Genomic DNA, 13,776 nt, shown 5'->3' with positions numbered 1-13,776 from the left:
GTCTGTGAGTTCCATAGACTACGTCTGCCAGACGGTAAAAACTGTCATAGCACTGACATCCAGTGGCCTCCAGATAGGCCCACACGATGTTGAGACTCTCCAGCGCTCTTGCAAAAGTGACAGGAGGTTCATTTCATCATCAGCCGTTGTTGCCTGCGTGTGGGCACATATCGACATCAGTGCTGTCGTCAGCTGTTTGTAGATCGTAATCAACAGCTACATAGCGATGAAACTCCTCTTCAGTAACACCAGCTGGGATGTCAATAACCTGTTCATCTGACGCGTTGGCAACAGCTCCATCTGTTTAGTCCCTCTCCACATCCTTAACAAAGCTTGCCCTTTTGTAGCAGTTCACAATGGTTGCCTTTGTAACATGATTCCAGGCTTCTTTCTGCATATGTAGGGAATCCAACAGTGATAGATTACAAGCCAGTTCAACAGCATGTTTATCCTTGCCAGTAACCTTGGGGTCATCTTCATCTCCTCTCTCTCCTTCTCTGCACATATTCAGCAGACTGCTAAAACCTGTCATTTCTTTCTCTATAGTATCACCACAATTCGCCCTTTCTGAGCACAATACCAGAACCCTCATCCACACTCTTATCACCTCTCGCTTAGACTATTGCAACTTGCTTCTTACAGGTCTCCCACTTAGCCATCTCTCTCCTCTTCAATCTGTTCAAAATTGTGCTGCATGACTAATATTCTGCCAGTGTCGCTATGCTCATATTAGCCCTCTCCTCAAGTCACTTCACTGGCTCCCTATCCGTTTCTGCATACAGTTCAAACTCCTCTTATTGACTTATAAGTGCATTCAATCTGCTGCTCCTCAGTACCTCTCCACTCTCATCTCTCCCTATACTCCTCCCCAGGAACTCCATTCACTGGGTAAATCTCTCTTATCTGCACCCTTCTCCTCCACCGCTAACTCCAGACTCTGTTCCTTTTATCTTGCTGCACCATATGCCTGGAATAGACTTCCTGAGCCGGTACGTCAAGCTCCATCTCTGGCCGTCTTCAAATCTAGGCTAAAAGCCCACCTTAAAATTCCTTGACAAAATCAAGGACTGCTTTATGGAGCAGCTGGTACAGGAGCTGACAAGGGAAGGAAAAATTCTAGACCTAGTCCTTAGTGGAACGCATGATCTGGTGCGGGAGGTAAAGGTGATGGGGCCATTTGATAACAGTGATCATAATATGATCAGATTTAATATTAGCTTTGGAGTAAGTATACACAGGAAATCCAATACGTTAGCATTTAACTTTCAAAAAGGAGACTATGATAAAAGGAGAACAGTGAAAAAATAAACTTAAAGGAGCAGCTGCAAGGGGGAAAAATGTACATCAGGTGTGGATGTTGTTCAAAAATACCATCCTGGAAGCCCAGGCCAAATATATTCCGTGTATTAAAAAAGGAGGAAGACCAAAGGACAGGTGGCATTATTAAAAAATGAGGTGAAGGAAGCTATTAGAGCTAAAAGAAAATCCTTCGGAAAAAGGAAGAAGGAACCAACTGTAACTAGGGCTGTACACTTGAACATGAAGAGACAGTCCCTGTTCGACAGAGCTTGCAATCTTAGGACAGACAAACAGGACAAATAAGAAATACGGGAATTACTAATGTAGGGATGATAAAATAAAGGTACTGAACAAGTGAGTAAGGGTTAGGAGTTGTTTTTAATTACCCCTCTCTAGACCCCCGCAGGACCCTTGCCCACGGATATGGAGAGAGGGTTTCAGAAGGCTCATAATAAGTCTCCTAAATATGCCCTCTGTTTTCTGGCTCCTAATTTCCAAGGACATCCTAGGGCATCTATTCTCCCACATGATGTACTAGAGTTTAAAAGATAGTCTATTTATGTGATATAAGGTGTGAAATGAAACAGAGAAATTAACACAGAGACTAGAGAATAGTGAGATAGAATTTTACTTGTGTGTCTGTGAAACAGTTTAAAGAGAAGAGATTGAAACAGAGACTGGAGCAGTTTAGTGAAAGAAATAGTCTTTTATTCTCGCCCAAATCAGGACTTCAAGCTGGTACATGCATCAGTCAGATTCTGAGTTCAACCGGCCAGAGCTTCGCCGTTGTCCGCGTCAAGTTGGGGAGGGACTCCGACGATAGCTCTGATGGCCAGCTCTTATATAGCATTTTCAGTACATACAACTCAATTGGAGAGGGACTTTTTTCTATTCTTTCTTCATCTCTGAATCATACTTAACCACAGGTCAGGTGCCCACCTGCCCCTCCTTTCTAAGATTTCTTCATAATGCCAATTTCAACACTTGTAAAACCTCTTTCCTAATATTGAGAGAGATCTGCGTCTTTGTATCTTGTGATTCTGGGAGCCATTTTACAAAGACAGACGCCATCTTAGAAACCAACCTTTTTACCATTTTTGTCATTATTTTCTACATCTTAAGTGTTGCACTCAATTTGAAAGTTGTACCTGGTTTCAATAAGACTCACCAAGCAGTCCTGCTCTTGCAGGCTCTCTGCTATAAGGCCATCAGCTGATTCTCAGGCCTATTCAGTGCTTTTCAGCTGTTTAAGATATGTAACTTGGCCTACCACTATTCCAGTGGATGGGTCTCAAGCTGGGACACATATTAACTTGCAGGAAAAGCAATTCCTTGCTCAGCCAGTCATAGATTTTTAAACCTAACTGGTATTTTTACAGCCTGAGTCCTAAAATCTGGCCTTCCACCCTTCCGGTGGGCATCTAGTGAGGGCCTCTTGCTGTACTATAATTATACATTCCCCACTTGTCACCCCATCTGGGGAGGGGTGACACAAAGCTCGTCAAGCTTGTCACCATCCATTCCAGAAGGTGGCAAGCTATCAAACGAGAGGGCGAGTTTTGGTCTTACAAATTGCTAGAAGGTATGGTGCAAGATAGGAAACTTCATTCTCAGGTGATATATTATTTGGGGCGTATGGAATTCCCTTTATATTACCCAACCCCTTTGGCCTTAATCCTGATGTCACCTCTCTTGAGACTTACTCAAACCTGTAGTGAGAAATGTTTTATGAATGGGACAAATCTCATGAAGTATCGGTATGTGGGTAATAGCAATTTCAGGTGGATCATACTAATAAACACTTTCAGGTCTTTCTATGGCTTCTATTGTATCTGTTGCATAGTGCATGGGGAGATAATCTAATGTATCTATCTCAGTGGTCCTCAGAAGGAATAGTGGTTTTGATTAAGCATTGTCATGGGCTCAACAAATATATGGTTAGTACTCTGATTGCAGGCTGTTTTAGGTTGTAGGTATTCAGAATCCTTAAACAGGTCGGAATTCCTGGACCTTACTATTACTCATCATTGGCATCCAATCATGAGCACTAAAAAGTGGATAGCAAGTATGAGGTTGCCTCATACAGCAAAAATGGTCAATCCTAGGAAAATTTATATTAACAAAGGTCATGCATAGATCTTGACATATGCATAATGACCTGGAAGTATGGGAAGCATTTTATATATCCGTTACCCCACTTGGAGCTTAGTCAAACCTACAGAAAGACATGCAACTTAAGTAAGCCTACACCAGAGTTAAACAATTGCATAACTGGTTGATACTAACAGGGTTTACACCTACATTATGATATCTTAGCCAGTATTAGGGTTTGATGTTACCCTTGTATCTGAGCAATATCAACTTCAATTTAAATTACATAAACAGAAATAACGGGGAAACTCTTAGAAAAACAATAAGAACAATAAAGGAAATAATAGGAAAATAAAAATAAAACCTTTTCAATATATAGACAGGATTACTGCTAAACTGAAAATAAAACAAGATATGAATCTATAATGTCCATAAACAGCAACAGTAAATCTCAAATTAAGTATCAGTTGGTTCTGAATTCTCTTTCATCGATCATGGTTGAGGTGGTGGAAGCGCTGAAGAATCTGGAAGATCTAACGGCTGGATTTTCACAGCGACTTGGGCAAGGAATCAGTAGAAGTGACAGTCGCTGCTGACCAGCTGAAGGAAGTGGCTGGTCTTGAGACTTGTGGTCCAGTAGTTTGCAAGGTGTAAAGATTATTGCCACGACCTTGGGGGATCTAACATCATTTGGGCCTGGATAGATTTTGAAGACGTAATACTTGCGGTGTACAAACTTGGATTTTTCCATGTCGTTATCCTAGGCATGCACAATAATAATTAGTCCATCAAGAGTCAGAGGTTGGCAAAGGAACAAGTTAGTCTCAAGGTATTGTATGATACCTAAATATCTATAGCCTCTATAACATGTGATATCTGCTAATACATTGCTATCTCTTGGTGGACATTGGCAGCCTGAATTGAATAAGCAGAAGTAATACATGTATTTCAAGAAACATGTTAACATGAAAATACACTTGTTAATTAAATATAAAACCAAAAGGGAAACCATAAAGGCCATTTAAAAAGGACTCGACTGAAGTAATTAAACATGGGAAAATAAAATTGAAGGAAAGATGAGTCCATTAATAGCAATAGTGGAAATGAAATTATTTATCTCCTGATTAATTGGGGTCAAAAGGCAAAATCTCATATTGTTCAAGGAACAGGGTCCGCAGATTATATCCCCACTTCTGGCTTGCATAATGTGCAAGACAGATTGGGACAGATAGGTAATAAGAGGATGTAGGCAGTTAATATGGTGATGTATGCAGGTACAGGTTCAGGAAAACATGATGCACAAAAACAGTCAAAATTGTGGGCATTGTGTTGCACTGTATCGCCAGTAGGTACGGAATCTTCACCTGCGATGACTACCATTCACCAAGGGTTGGGCCCTTAGCTGCAGGAGGCCTGCAGGACTTACGAGTTAGATGATTCAGACATAAGGACAAAGGACAAAGCTTCTTGCAACTCCAGTAAGTGGAGTGCTTCTCTTTTTCCCCCATGGACCAATTGATGCATCTGTACAAATCCTTGCACAATGATATCTTGTAGCCCAAACCGGGTAAAGTTGAGGTCCGTTCATCTGTCCTTTAATCTAACGATCCTTGGCAGCTATATAGCCTTCAGGTCAGATACTTTATGGGGTAGCTCTTCTTTGCTGACGGTGGTTCCCTCTGTGGGAGACGACAAGGTGACTTCTGTATTTATTTGGGGAAAGGCAAAACTTAAACAGACCAGTAGTGCAATTTATGTGGTTAATTTATTGAAAGAAGTCATAATGCTAGCGAGAGTCATGAAGAACAAGTGCGTAAATACAAGAATCAGAAAACGAGCAGTGCAGGGGGAGAATTCAGACAAGGGAGGGTGAGGAGGCGGGTAACAGAGGGAGGCAGGTTGTGGGTATAAATGGGGGGGTGTCAGCGGCGGGGCCAGGGGAAGGGGCAAAGAAAGGAGGCATGGTAAGGAACAAGGCATCGAGTATAAAAATAAAAATTTAGAAAACCACCCTGAAGTGTTTAAGATAAAAATAGACTAAAAAAAAAAAAAAGAATGTACTGGGAAAATTAATGTATAACCAAAAATTCCAAATCAATGTCTCTCTAAGAGAAGAAATATAAGAAAGGTCAAAATGGATTTGAATCATTAAATGTATAAAAATATTATACATCTGAATTGCAGCAGGGCATATTCAGATTGCAATGCAAGAAAAAGGTACCTTGAAAAAGATAAATGGAAGAAAAAAACATTCAAAAGTGCAGATTTGACCTTCACATAGAGTTTAAGTAACCCTTTGCAACCAGTCAAAGAAGTAGGAAGAAGCATATCGCTTCAAGACAAAACCACCACGTGACAAGAGTTAGTTGAAGCAAGGTGTTAGTCAAATACACAAAGCATAAATTCCAGGACCGCTGCACAAGTATAGTCTAAACCAGTTGTTCTCACAATCAATTGCATTGTAAGACTGAGAGATAGAAAGCGCAATAGTTGGTTTTCCAGGGGTCATTGTGATTACTTGTGTTAAATAAAAAGGAACCAGAAGGTGGAGTGCATAATTTTCCTTATTTATGTCTGAAAGCTTCACCAATTCTCTGTTCAAGAATACTACAAAATCTAGGAGCAGCGCAAAATGTTCCCCCGAATGGCCAATTCAAGGGAATATTTCTCGCATTTATTCTATATAACGGCTATTGGTTATTAAATATTTCTTCTTTCTTAGACAAGGAAATAATGAAAAGCTTTCAAATATCACACACACCATAAAGAGATTTCAAAAATGAAGGCTTTATATTCATGGAAAAAAAAGCAGCATCAAAAAGGTGGGTTTTTAGCTTAGATTTGAAGATGGCCAGAGATGAGGCTTGATGTACCGACTCAGGAAGTCTATTCCAGGCATATGGTGCGGCAAGATAAAAGGAACGGGATCTGGAATTAGCGGTAGAGGAGAAGGGTGCAGATAAGAGAGATTTACCCAGCGAGCGGAGTTCCCGGGGAGGGGTGTAGGGAGAGATGAGCGTGGAGAGTAACTGAGGAGCTGCAGAGTGAATGCATTTATAAGTCAGTAAGAGGAATTTGAACTGTATGTGGAAATGGATAGGGAGCCAATGAAGTGACTTGAGGAGAGGGCTAATATGAGCATAACGACATTGGCGGAATATTAGGCGTGCAGCCAAATTTTGAACAGATTGAAGAGGAGAGAGATGGCTAAGTGGGAGACCTGTGAGAAGTATGTTGCAGTAGTCTAAGCGGGAGGTGATAAGAGTGTGGATGAGGGTTCTGGTTGCATACTCAGAAAGGAAAGGGTGAATTTTAGTGATGTTATAGAGGAAGAAATGACAGGTTTTAGCAGTCTGTTGAATATGTGAAGAGAAGGAGAGTGAGGAGTCAAAGATGACCCCAAGGTTGCGTGTTGATGAGACAGGAAGGATGAGCATGTTATCCACAGTAATAGAGAATGGGGGGAGAGGAGAGGTTGGTTTAGGTGGAAAGATAAGGAGCTCAGTCTTGGTCATGTTTAGCTTCAGATGGTGGTGAGACATCCAGGCAGCAATGTCGGACAGGCAGGCTGAAACCTTGGCCTGGATGCCTGCTGAGATTTCTGGTGCGGAGAGGTAGATCTGGGAGTCGTCGGCATGAAGATGATACTGAAAACCATGGGATGAGATTAGAGTACCAAGCGAAGAAGTATAGATGGAGAAGAGTAGAGGTCCCAGGACAGATCCCTGAGGTACGCCAACAGACAGCGGGATAGAAGAAGAGGAGGATCCACCAGAGTGTACACTAAAAGTACGTTGGGAGAGGTAAGAAGAAAACCAGGAAAGAACAGAGCCTTGAAATCCAAGTGAGGATAGTGTATCAAGAAGTAGGCTGTGATTGACTGTGTCAAAAGCAGCAGATAGATCAAGAAGGATGAGGATAGAATAGAGCCCTTTGGATCTGGCCAGGAGCAGGTCATTGGAGACTTCAGTAAGCGCTGTTTCGGTTGAATGAAGGGGGCGAAAGCCAGATTGAAGCGGGTCAAGAATTGCTTGAGATGAAAGAAAGTCAAGGTCTCTCTCTCCTTGAGTCAGAGAAGGAAGAGTCATATTATTTGGGTACAACTCCCCGGGTAATCCCTCCTCAGCAGGAGCGGCACACAGCTCACGATAGTAGTCACGAAAAACCTCACCGATGGCTTCATCAGAGTGCACTCTCTGCCCGCTCTTGAATTGTTAGAATCTTTGGAGACCCTCCCTTAGGGCAAGCCAACCTAGCCAATAACCTACCCATCTTGTTCCCTTGTCTGTACAACAAATATCTATAATATAACTGAGATTTAAGCGCTGTCTGGTGTAACAATGAATTCAACACCACCTGAATATCCAAAACTTGTTGGCAATGTTTCCCCTCTCTAGAGACCCCAAATTGTTGCCGCGCACGTCGCAATTGCATGCGCAATCTTAAGATCTCTCTGTCCCTAGCTTTCTTGACATGATGGGAGTAGCTAATTATCTCCCCACGCAATACCACTTTCACAGTTTCCCAATAAAAAAATGGGGTCCGACTCATGGGCAGCATTAGTGTCCTCAAACCCCTTCCAACAGCTTACCAAACACTCCTGAAGGCCCAGGTTGTTGTATAGGTCCAGGGGGAACTTCCATCCATATCTGCCACCTCCCAAAGATCCCAAGGACCACTCCATCCATACCCAAGCATGGTCAGAAATAACATAGGGTCCTAACTCTGCTTTCACTACTTTACTAAAATCCTTTTTCGAGACCAGGATATAATCTATTCTGGCCTGTGTAGAGTGGGCTCTAGATATGTGAGTATAGTCTGTCTCCGTTGGATGGAGCTCCCTCCATACATCAACCAAATCCATCACATGCACCAATTGTCTCAGTCCTTTATTAGTATGATAGGAAGCCTGTGGATCTGGGTTAGATCTATCCAAAATGGGATCCCACACTGCATTAAAGTCCCCTCCCACTATCCAAGAAGCATTTTTTTTAATGTTGTAGGAGAAGGTTAGTCACCCTCCTATAAAAAGTTTTGTCATACTGATTAGGGGCATCTATGTTGCAAATTAAAAAGGTCTGTTTCACCATCACCTCTGCTAGAACAAATCTCCCCCCTGGGTCCACCGCTATTTTCTGCACCCTATCCACTACTCCTTACCTAACCAAAATTGCCACCCCACCTTTCCTTACCTGGGCATCCACTGCCACACAATCCCCCACCCACCAGGTTCAGAGCTTAGTGTGTTCCAAAGCCTGCAAATGTGTATCTTGCCACAGTGCAATATCTATACGATTTCATTGTAGGTGTTCCAGGATTTTTGTTTTCTTAATGGGCCCGTTTATGCCTTCCACATTCCACAATACTATCTTTACCATGTGTCATACCAATAAGAAAAGGCCCATCTGCAAAGCCCACATAATTTCACATGCCTCGCAGGAGAGTCCCAGCCAGCCCTCCCCCAGATCTTCAATGCCCCTTGAACACAGCCTCTCACCATCAAAAAGAGAGAGAGAAGGACAAAGAAAAAAAAACCCTGCCTCCCATCCCACCCCCTCCCCTCTCTCCTCCCCCTCCCTCCCTTCCTGTCCCTCGCCCCCCCCCCCCACCTCCAGTATAAGTTCCCCACTCAGGAGCCATCACATAACGCCACCCCAGCGATTCCAGATCTGAACAGACCTAACCCCTGACATGCACCCACCCATATAGAAAATTCCTCACAACATCCCTACCACACTTATTTGAGTAAAGTAAAAAAGAAAAAAAAACACGCACTATCCACCCCATTCACTCCAAACTCAGACATAATACCCCACCCCACAAAATTCCCTCAGAGACCATACCAACCGCTCAAATGATCGCACTCCCTCCCAGCCTAGACAGAGACCCCACTCCACTCAGGGATGCCTTAAGGCTGAAAAGCCATCCACTCTCAATCCAATCAGTCTTATTCCTCCATTTCTATATCATTATCAGGAACCAGCAGGCTTTACACTTTCCACCGTAGACAGGAACTCCTGCGCCTCCTCCACTGCCATTATAGTTTTAGATGATCCGTTATGTGTGATTTTCAGGATAGCAGGGTAAACCAGAGCAAATTTCACTTTCAGGGCAAACAGCTTAGAACATATTGGAGCAAATGCTCTGCGTTGCGCCGTGACCCCAGCTGAATAATCCTGAAAGCACAGGATCCGGTGATTGTCATACATCAGCGCTTTCCCCGTATGCGTTGCTCGAAGGATAGCCTGTTTATGGGTGAAGTCTAACACCCTTAAGATGAGCACTCTCGGCCTGTGTGAAGAGCCCTGCCTAGGACCTACAAGGTGCGCGTGTTCAATGCGCAGCGGGCCCCTGCTCCTTGATATCTGTAATTCCTTAGTGAGCCATTCCTCAAGAAAGTCAATCAGATTCTTATCTTCTATGGACTCTGGCAGGCCCACTAGTCACAGATTATTCCTTCTCGATCTATTCTCAAGGTCCTCCAATTTTGCTTCTAGTGCTGTCACCTTTTTTTGTAGAAGAGCTTGCATCCCCTCCACCTCCGTGACCCTGTCCTCCACTGCACTTGCCTGGGTTTGAAAAGATACACATTCATGGGAAATTTCTTCCAGCTGGGATTGCAGTCGTTCTAGCTTAGAATCTATCGGGGAGAGGCGCCGTTCCAGCAGAACCTCCAGGACCGCTGACATCTCCACTGACAAAACTGAAGGACCCGTGGGACTGGAAGGCACCGCATTTTGTCTCCACTGCTTTTGACACTCACCTTCTCTCTGTGCACTGTTTTTGCCGCCATTACTCACTCGCAACTTGTTTAAAGTGAGCTAGGATGTTCCTGAATATCTCTGTTGCACAAATTTGGGGTAAGTCTCGGCGGATGCCTTTGTAAAGATGCTGGAAAACGCTTAAGGGTCTGGAGGAGCTCTGCCTAACGTCTTCCTTTGGACATGATGTCACATGACCTGTCATCATTTCTTTAAGAGAGGATCTGTCCCTTTAAGTCAGTGTTAAAGCTAGAAGAGGACATGACATCAGTTTGAGAAGCTACTTGCAAGCGTGCCCTGAAACTGTGGCATCATCTTTGCTGAAGCATAAAAATTTGCCAGGATGTTGTCCAGCATATTCTCAGTAACTCAGGTTTAAGATTTGTTGTGTAACGTGCTAACATTTTATTTTTGAGCTAATCTATTCAATACTTATGTTTCAGTTTTTCAATCCTCAGACCCTGAAGCAGTTTATAGAGAAACTGCTAACCACATCGGGGGGGGGGGGGGGGGGGGGGGGGGGGGGGGAGGGTGGATTGACAGAGTGCTTTTACAAAGTTAAATACTCCCTCTTCCAGGTCTACTTTCAGTTTTTTGGAAGACAAAAAATAATGTAAGTACTTGTTGGTTTTGAAATGTGCACATTTCAATTCAAGTTTATTATGGTGTTTTGCAGATGAGGTCACTTTACCCAATTACACCAGTATACTCTTTTTTTTTTTTTTTTTTTTTTTAGCACAGAAGCAACTAAAGGTCAGAGGCTTTTTCCTCCACTTTTACTGAAATTGTTATTCATAGAGACATATAACCTATTTCCTTGAGATTTAGTAAGGTCAGTTCCCTAAGTCCCACACCAAATGCGTCAGAACAGCTTTTTCAGAAAAGACCCAACTTATTTTTGCAGGAGGGGCATAATACATCCTGAGAGCTTACAACACAGATGTTTTTATGGTTTATTTGAAAACTCAAAACACTTTCCATCCTATGGAAAGAAGTGTCAAACATTTCCAGCTTACTCTGGTTATCTTCCTTCTCTATACAAATTTTCTCAATTTTCCAACCATCAGGAAGCCTTGGGACCAGAATTAGCTAATAAAATATTAAAGGAATAATCACTAATTTAAGTACCAAGGAAGGGGGACAGCGATAGAGGTTTTTGATATAGATATTGAAGAGTACCACAGTATGAGTAGGTTATGTTTATTTGGAGATGCCTAGATGAGCTTTATGAGATTTGCGTTTACTTCCTTTATGGTAGTTTAAGGTCTCCCTGAAGTAGAGACTTGGATGGGAACAGGGTTCCTGTGGGGAAACAATTCCTGCAGGGTTCCCATAGAAGTGCGCGCTGCATTTGCACCAGCCTCTCACCTACTGAGTACCAAGTTCTTTGAGTTCTGTCTCCTCCTCCTTTAACAGCACAGATGTGGAAAGTCTCCATTAAGGAGGTGGTAGAGACACAAATGGTGCCAATTCAAAAAGATGTGGGATGAAGTCTCTAATTAGAAAATGGAAGTTATTAAAAAAAAAAAAACTGAAAGACTCTGGCTGTGATGAACTAGAGCCAATACTGGGCAGAGTTATCTGGTATGTCTCATATATGGCAATCTGGTTTAGGATTGGCTGGAAAGGGCTTAGACAGCAAGTTTAGTGGCTGAAACATGAGGACAGTGCTGGAGAGACTTTTAAGGTCAGTGTCCCACAAATGAGAAGACAAATAGGCTAGAGTGGGCTTTGATGGCAAATCCAGCAATAGGAACATAAGGATAGGGCAGGGTGGACTTCTATGTAAGACACACTGAGCCCGCAAATAGGTGGGAAAATGTGAGATACAAATGCAATAAAATAAATAAAATATATCCCAGAAACATCAAAGAAAGACCATAATCAAGTATATATCACATTCATTGTTGATTTAATTATGAACTGATAATGTGTGAGTATTGGGCAGACTGGCTGGACCGTTCAGGTTTTTAGCTGCTGTCACTTACTATATGTTAACTGTTAGTCCTCTGCTCCCAGGCTAATGCGCAAACCTCAGCTCTGACACAGGCACAAGCCTCAGATGTCACCTGACCTACTGGTACATGTATGTGGTGACCTCTCAGCACATAGTGCCAGTGAATTAGAAACAAGTCTTACATGTGTGCACCAGTTTTCCAGCTTCTTTCCTTCCTTGCCTGCAGTACTACATCTCAAACCCAGAGACTGAAAGAGCCAACCGGAATTTTTTTATGCACCATTAAATGCTTGTGGAACTCAGTGGGGACAGATTAAATTCTTTTTTTTTTTTTTTTAAATTTCATATTTACTTTTTTACATTTACATATTTAAAACAAATGTTTTGGAAATCCAGAAAAAAAGTAAGCAAATATATAGATAACATATTTTACATATAGTAAATATATTATTGAAATGTACCATTAATTAGTCCCCAATATCAAAATCTGAATCAAGATACTAGGATATTCAATAAAGAAAAATTAAATCAAATTGCAGAGCAGTTAGGGACAACAGTAACTGACAGCCAACTTTACAGCATATTGCCCTTTTTCTTTAAGTACAATGAATTCCAACAACTTTTGGTGGGGTATAGAATACATAATTAACAGATTCTAAAGATATACATCTGCAAGGAAATTTTAACACAAAAGACCACCTAAATTCAAAACCCTAGATTTATATAAAAGAAATTCTTTTCTCCTTTTCTGCGTATTTCTTGCAATGTCTGGAAAAATCTGAATCTTACCCCCAAGGAAAGAATCATTCAAGAGACAAAAGTCGAAATATATTGTTTTTATCTGGTTCCAGAGCAACTGTAACGATTAAGGTTGTTCTTTCAATTACAATCTCAAGAGAGCTTTCCAGGAATTCTGTTAAATTGAGATTAGGATTATCTTGAGTTGAGCCTTTGGAACCCTTTATTCCTGATAGCTACTGGGCCCTCATTATGGGCAGAAGGCCCTCCACTGGGATCTCCAGTATTTCTCTAAAGTATTTCTTAAGCATTTCAACTGCAGGTAGCAATGGGCATTTTGGAAAATTTAAAAACCAAGTTATTCCTACGAGCATTATTTTCCAAACATTCAGTTTTCCTTTCTTGAATATCTCTCTCTCTAATTAGTTCTGAGGTAATATTTTGTAGTGTTTCCCAGTTCCCCCTCAAACTTAACATACGGCTATGGCGGTATTCTCCTCCATTCTCTGTGGCCCCTGTGGGGAAAATTCAGCGCTGGGGTGCTGTAAATAAGGGAGAGCTTAGGGAGACTCCCTCTATGCTGCGCTCCGCTCCCGAAAGAGCAGGGCTGATCGAAACAGAATTCCATCAAACCTGGGAAACGATGCCAAAGCTGTCGAGAGTTGTCTGGCGGGTGGATGGCGTCGAATGCAGGACCACGGAGGTAGGTGCCTCAGTTTTCCCCTTCCGCTTCCCCATCTCTCGGATAGTGAACGGAGCCCACGCATCAGAGTACTCGACAGCCTAAAGCGTCGCTTCCACACTACTGCTCAGAACGCCATCTTGATTCCCAAGCTGGGACAGGTTAAATTATTATGGGGATGGGTATGATTCCAGCAGGGACAGGTAATTTCTGTCCCCATGCACTCTGTAGCTGTTATGAAACAAGGT

Source organism: Microcaecilia unicolor, chromosome 6 (genome assembly GCF_901765095.1).
Source record: "Microcaecilia unicolor chromosome 6, aMicUni1.1, whole genome shotgun sequence".
NCBI lineage: Eukaryota > Metazoa > Chordata > Amphibia > Gymnophiona > Siphonopidae > Microcaecilia > Microcaecilia unicolor.
Note: the sequence above shows the minus strand (reverse complement) of the source record.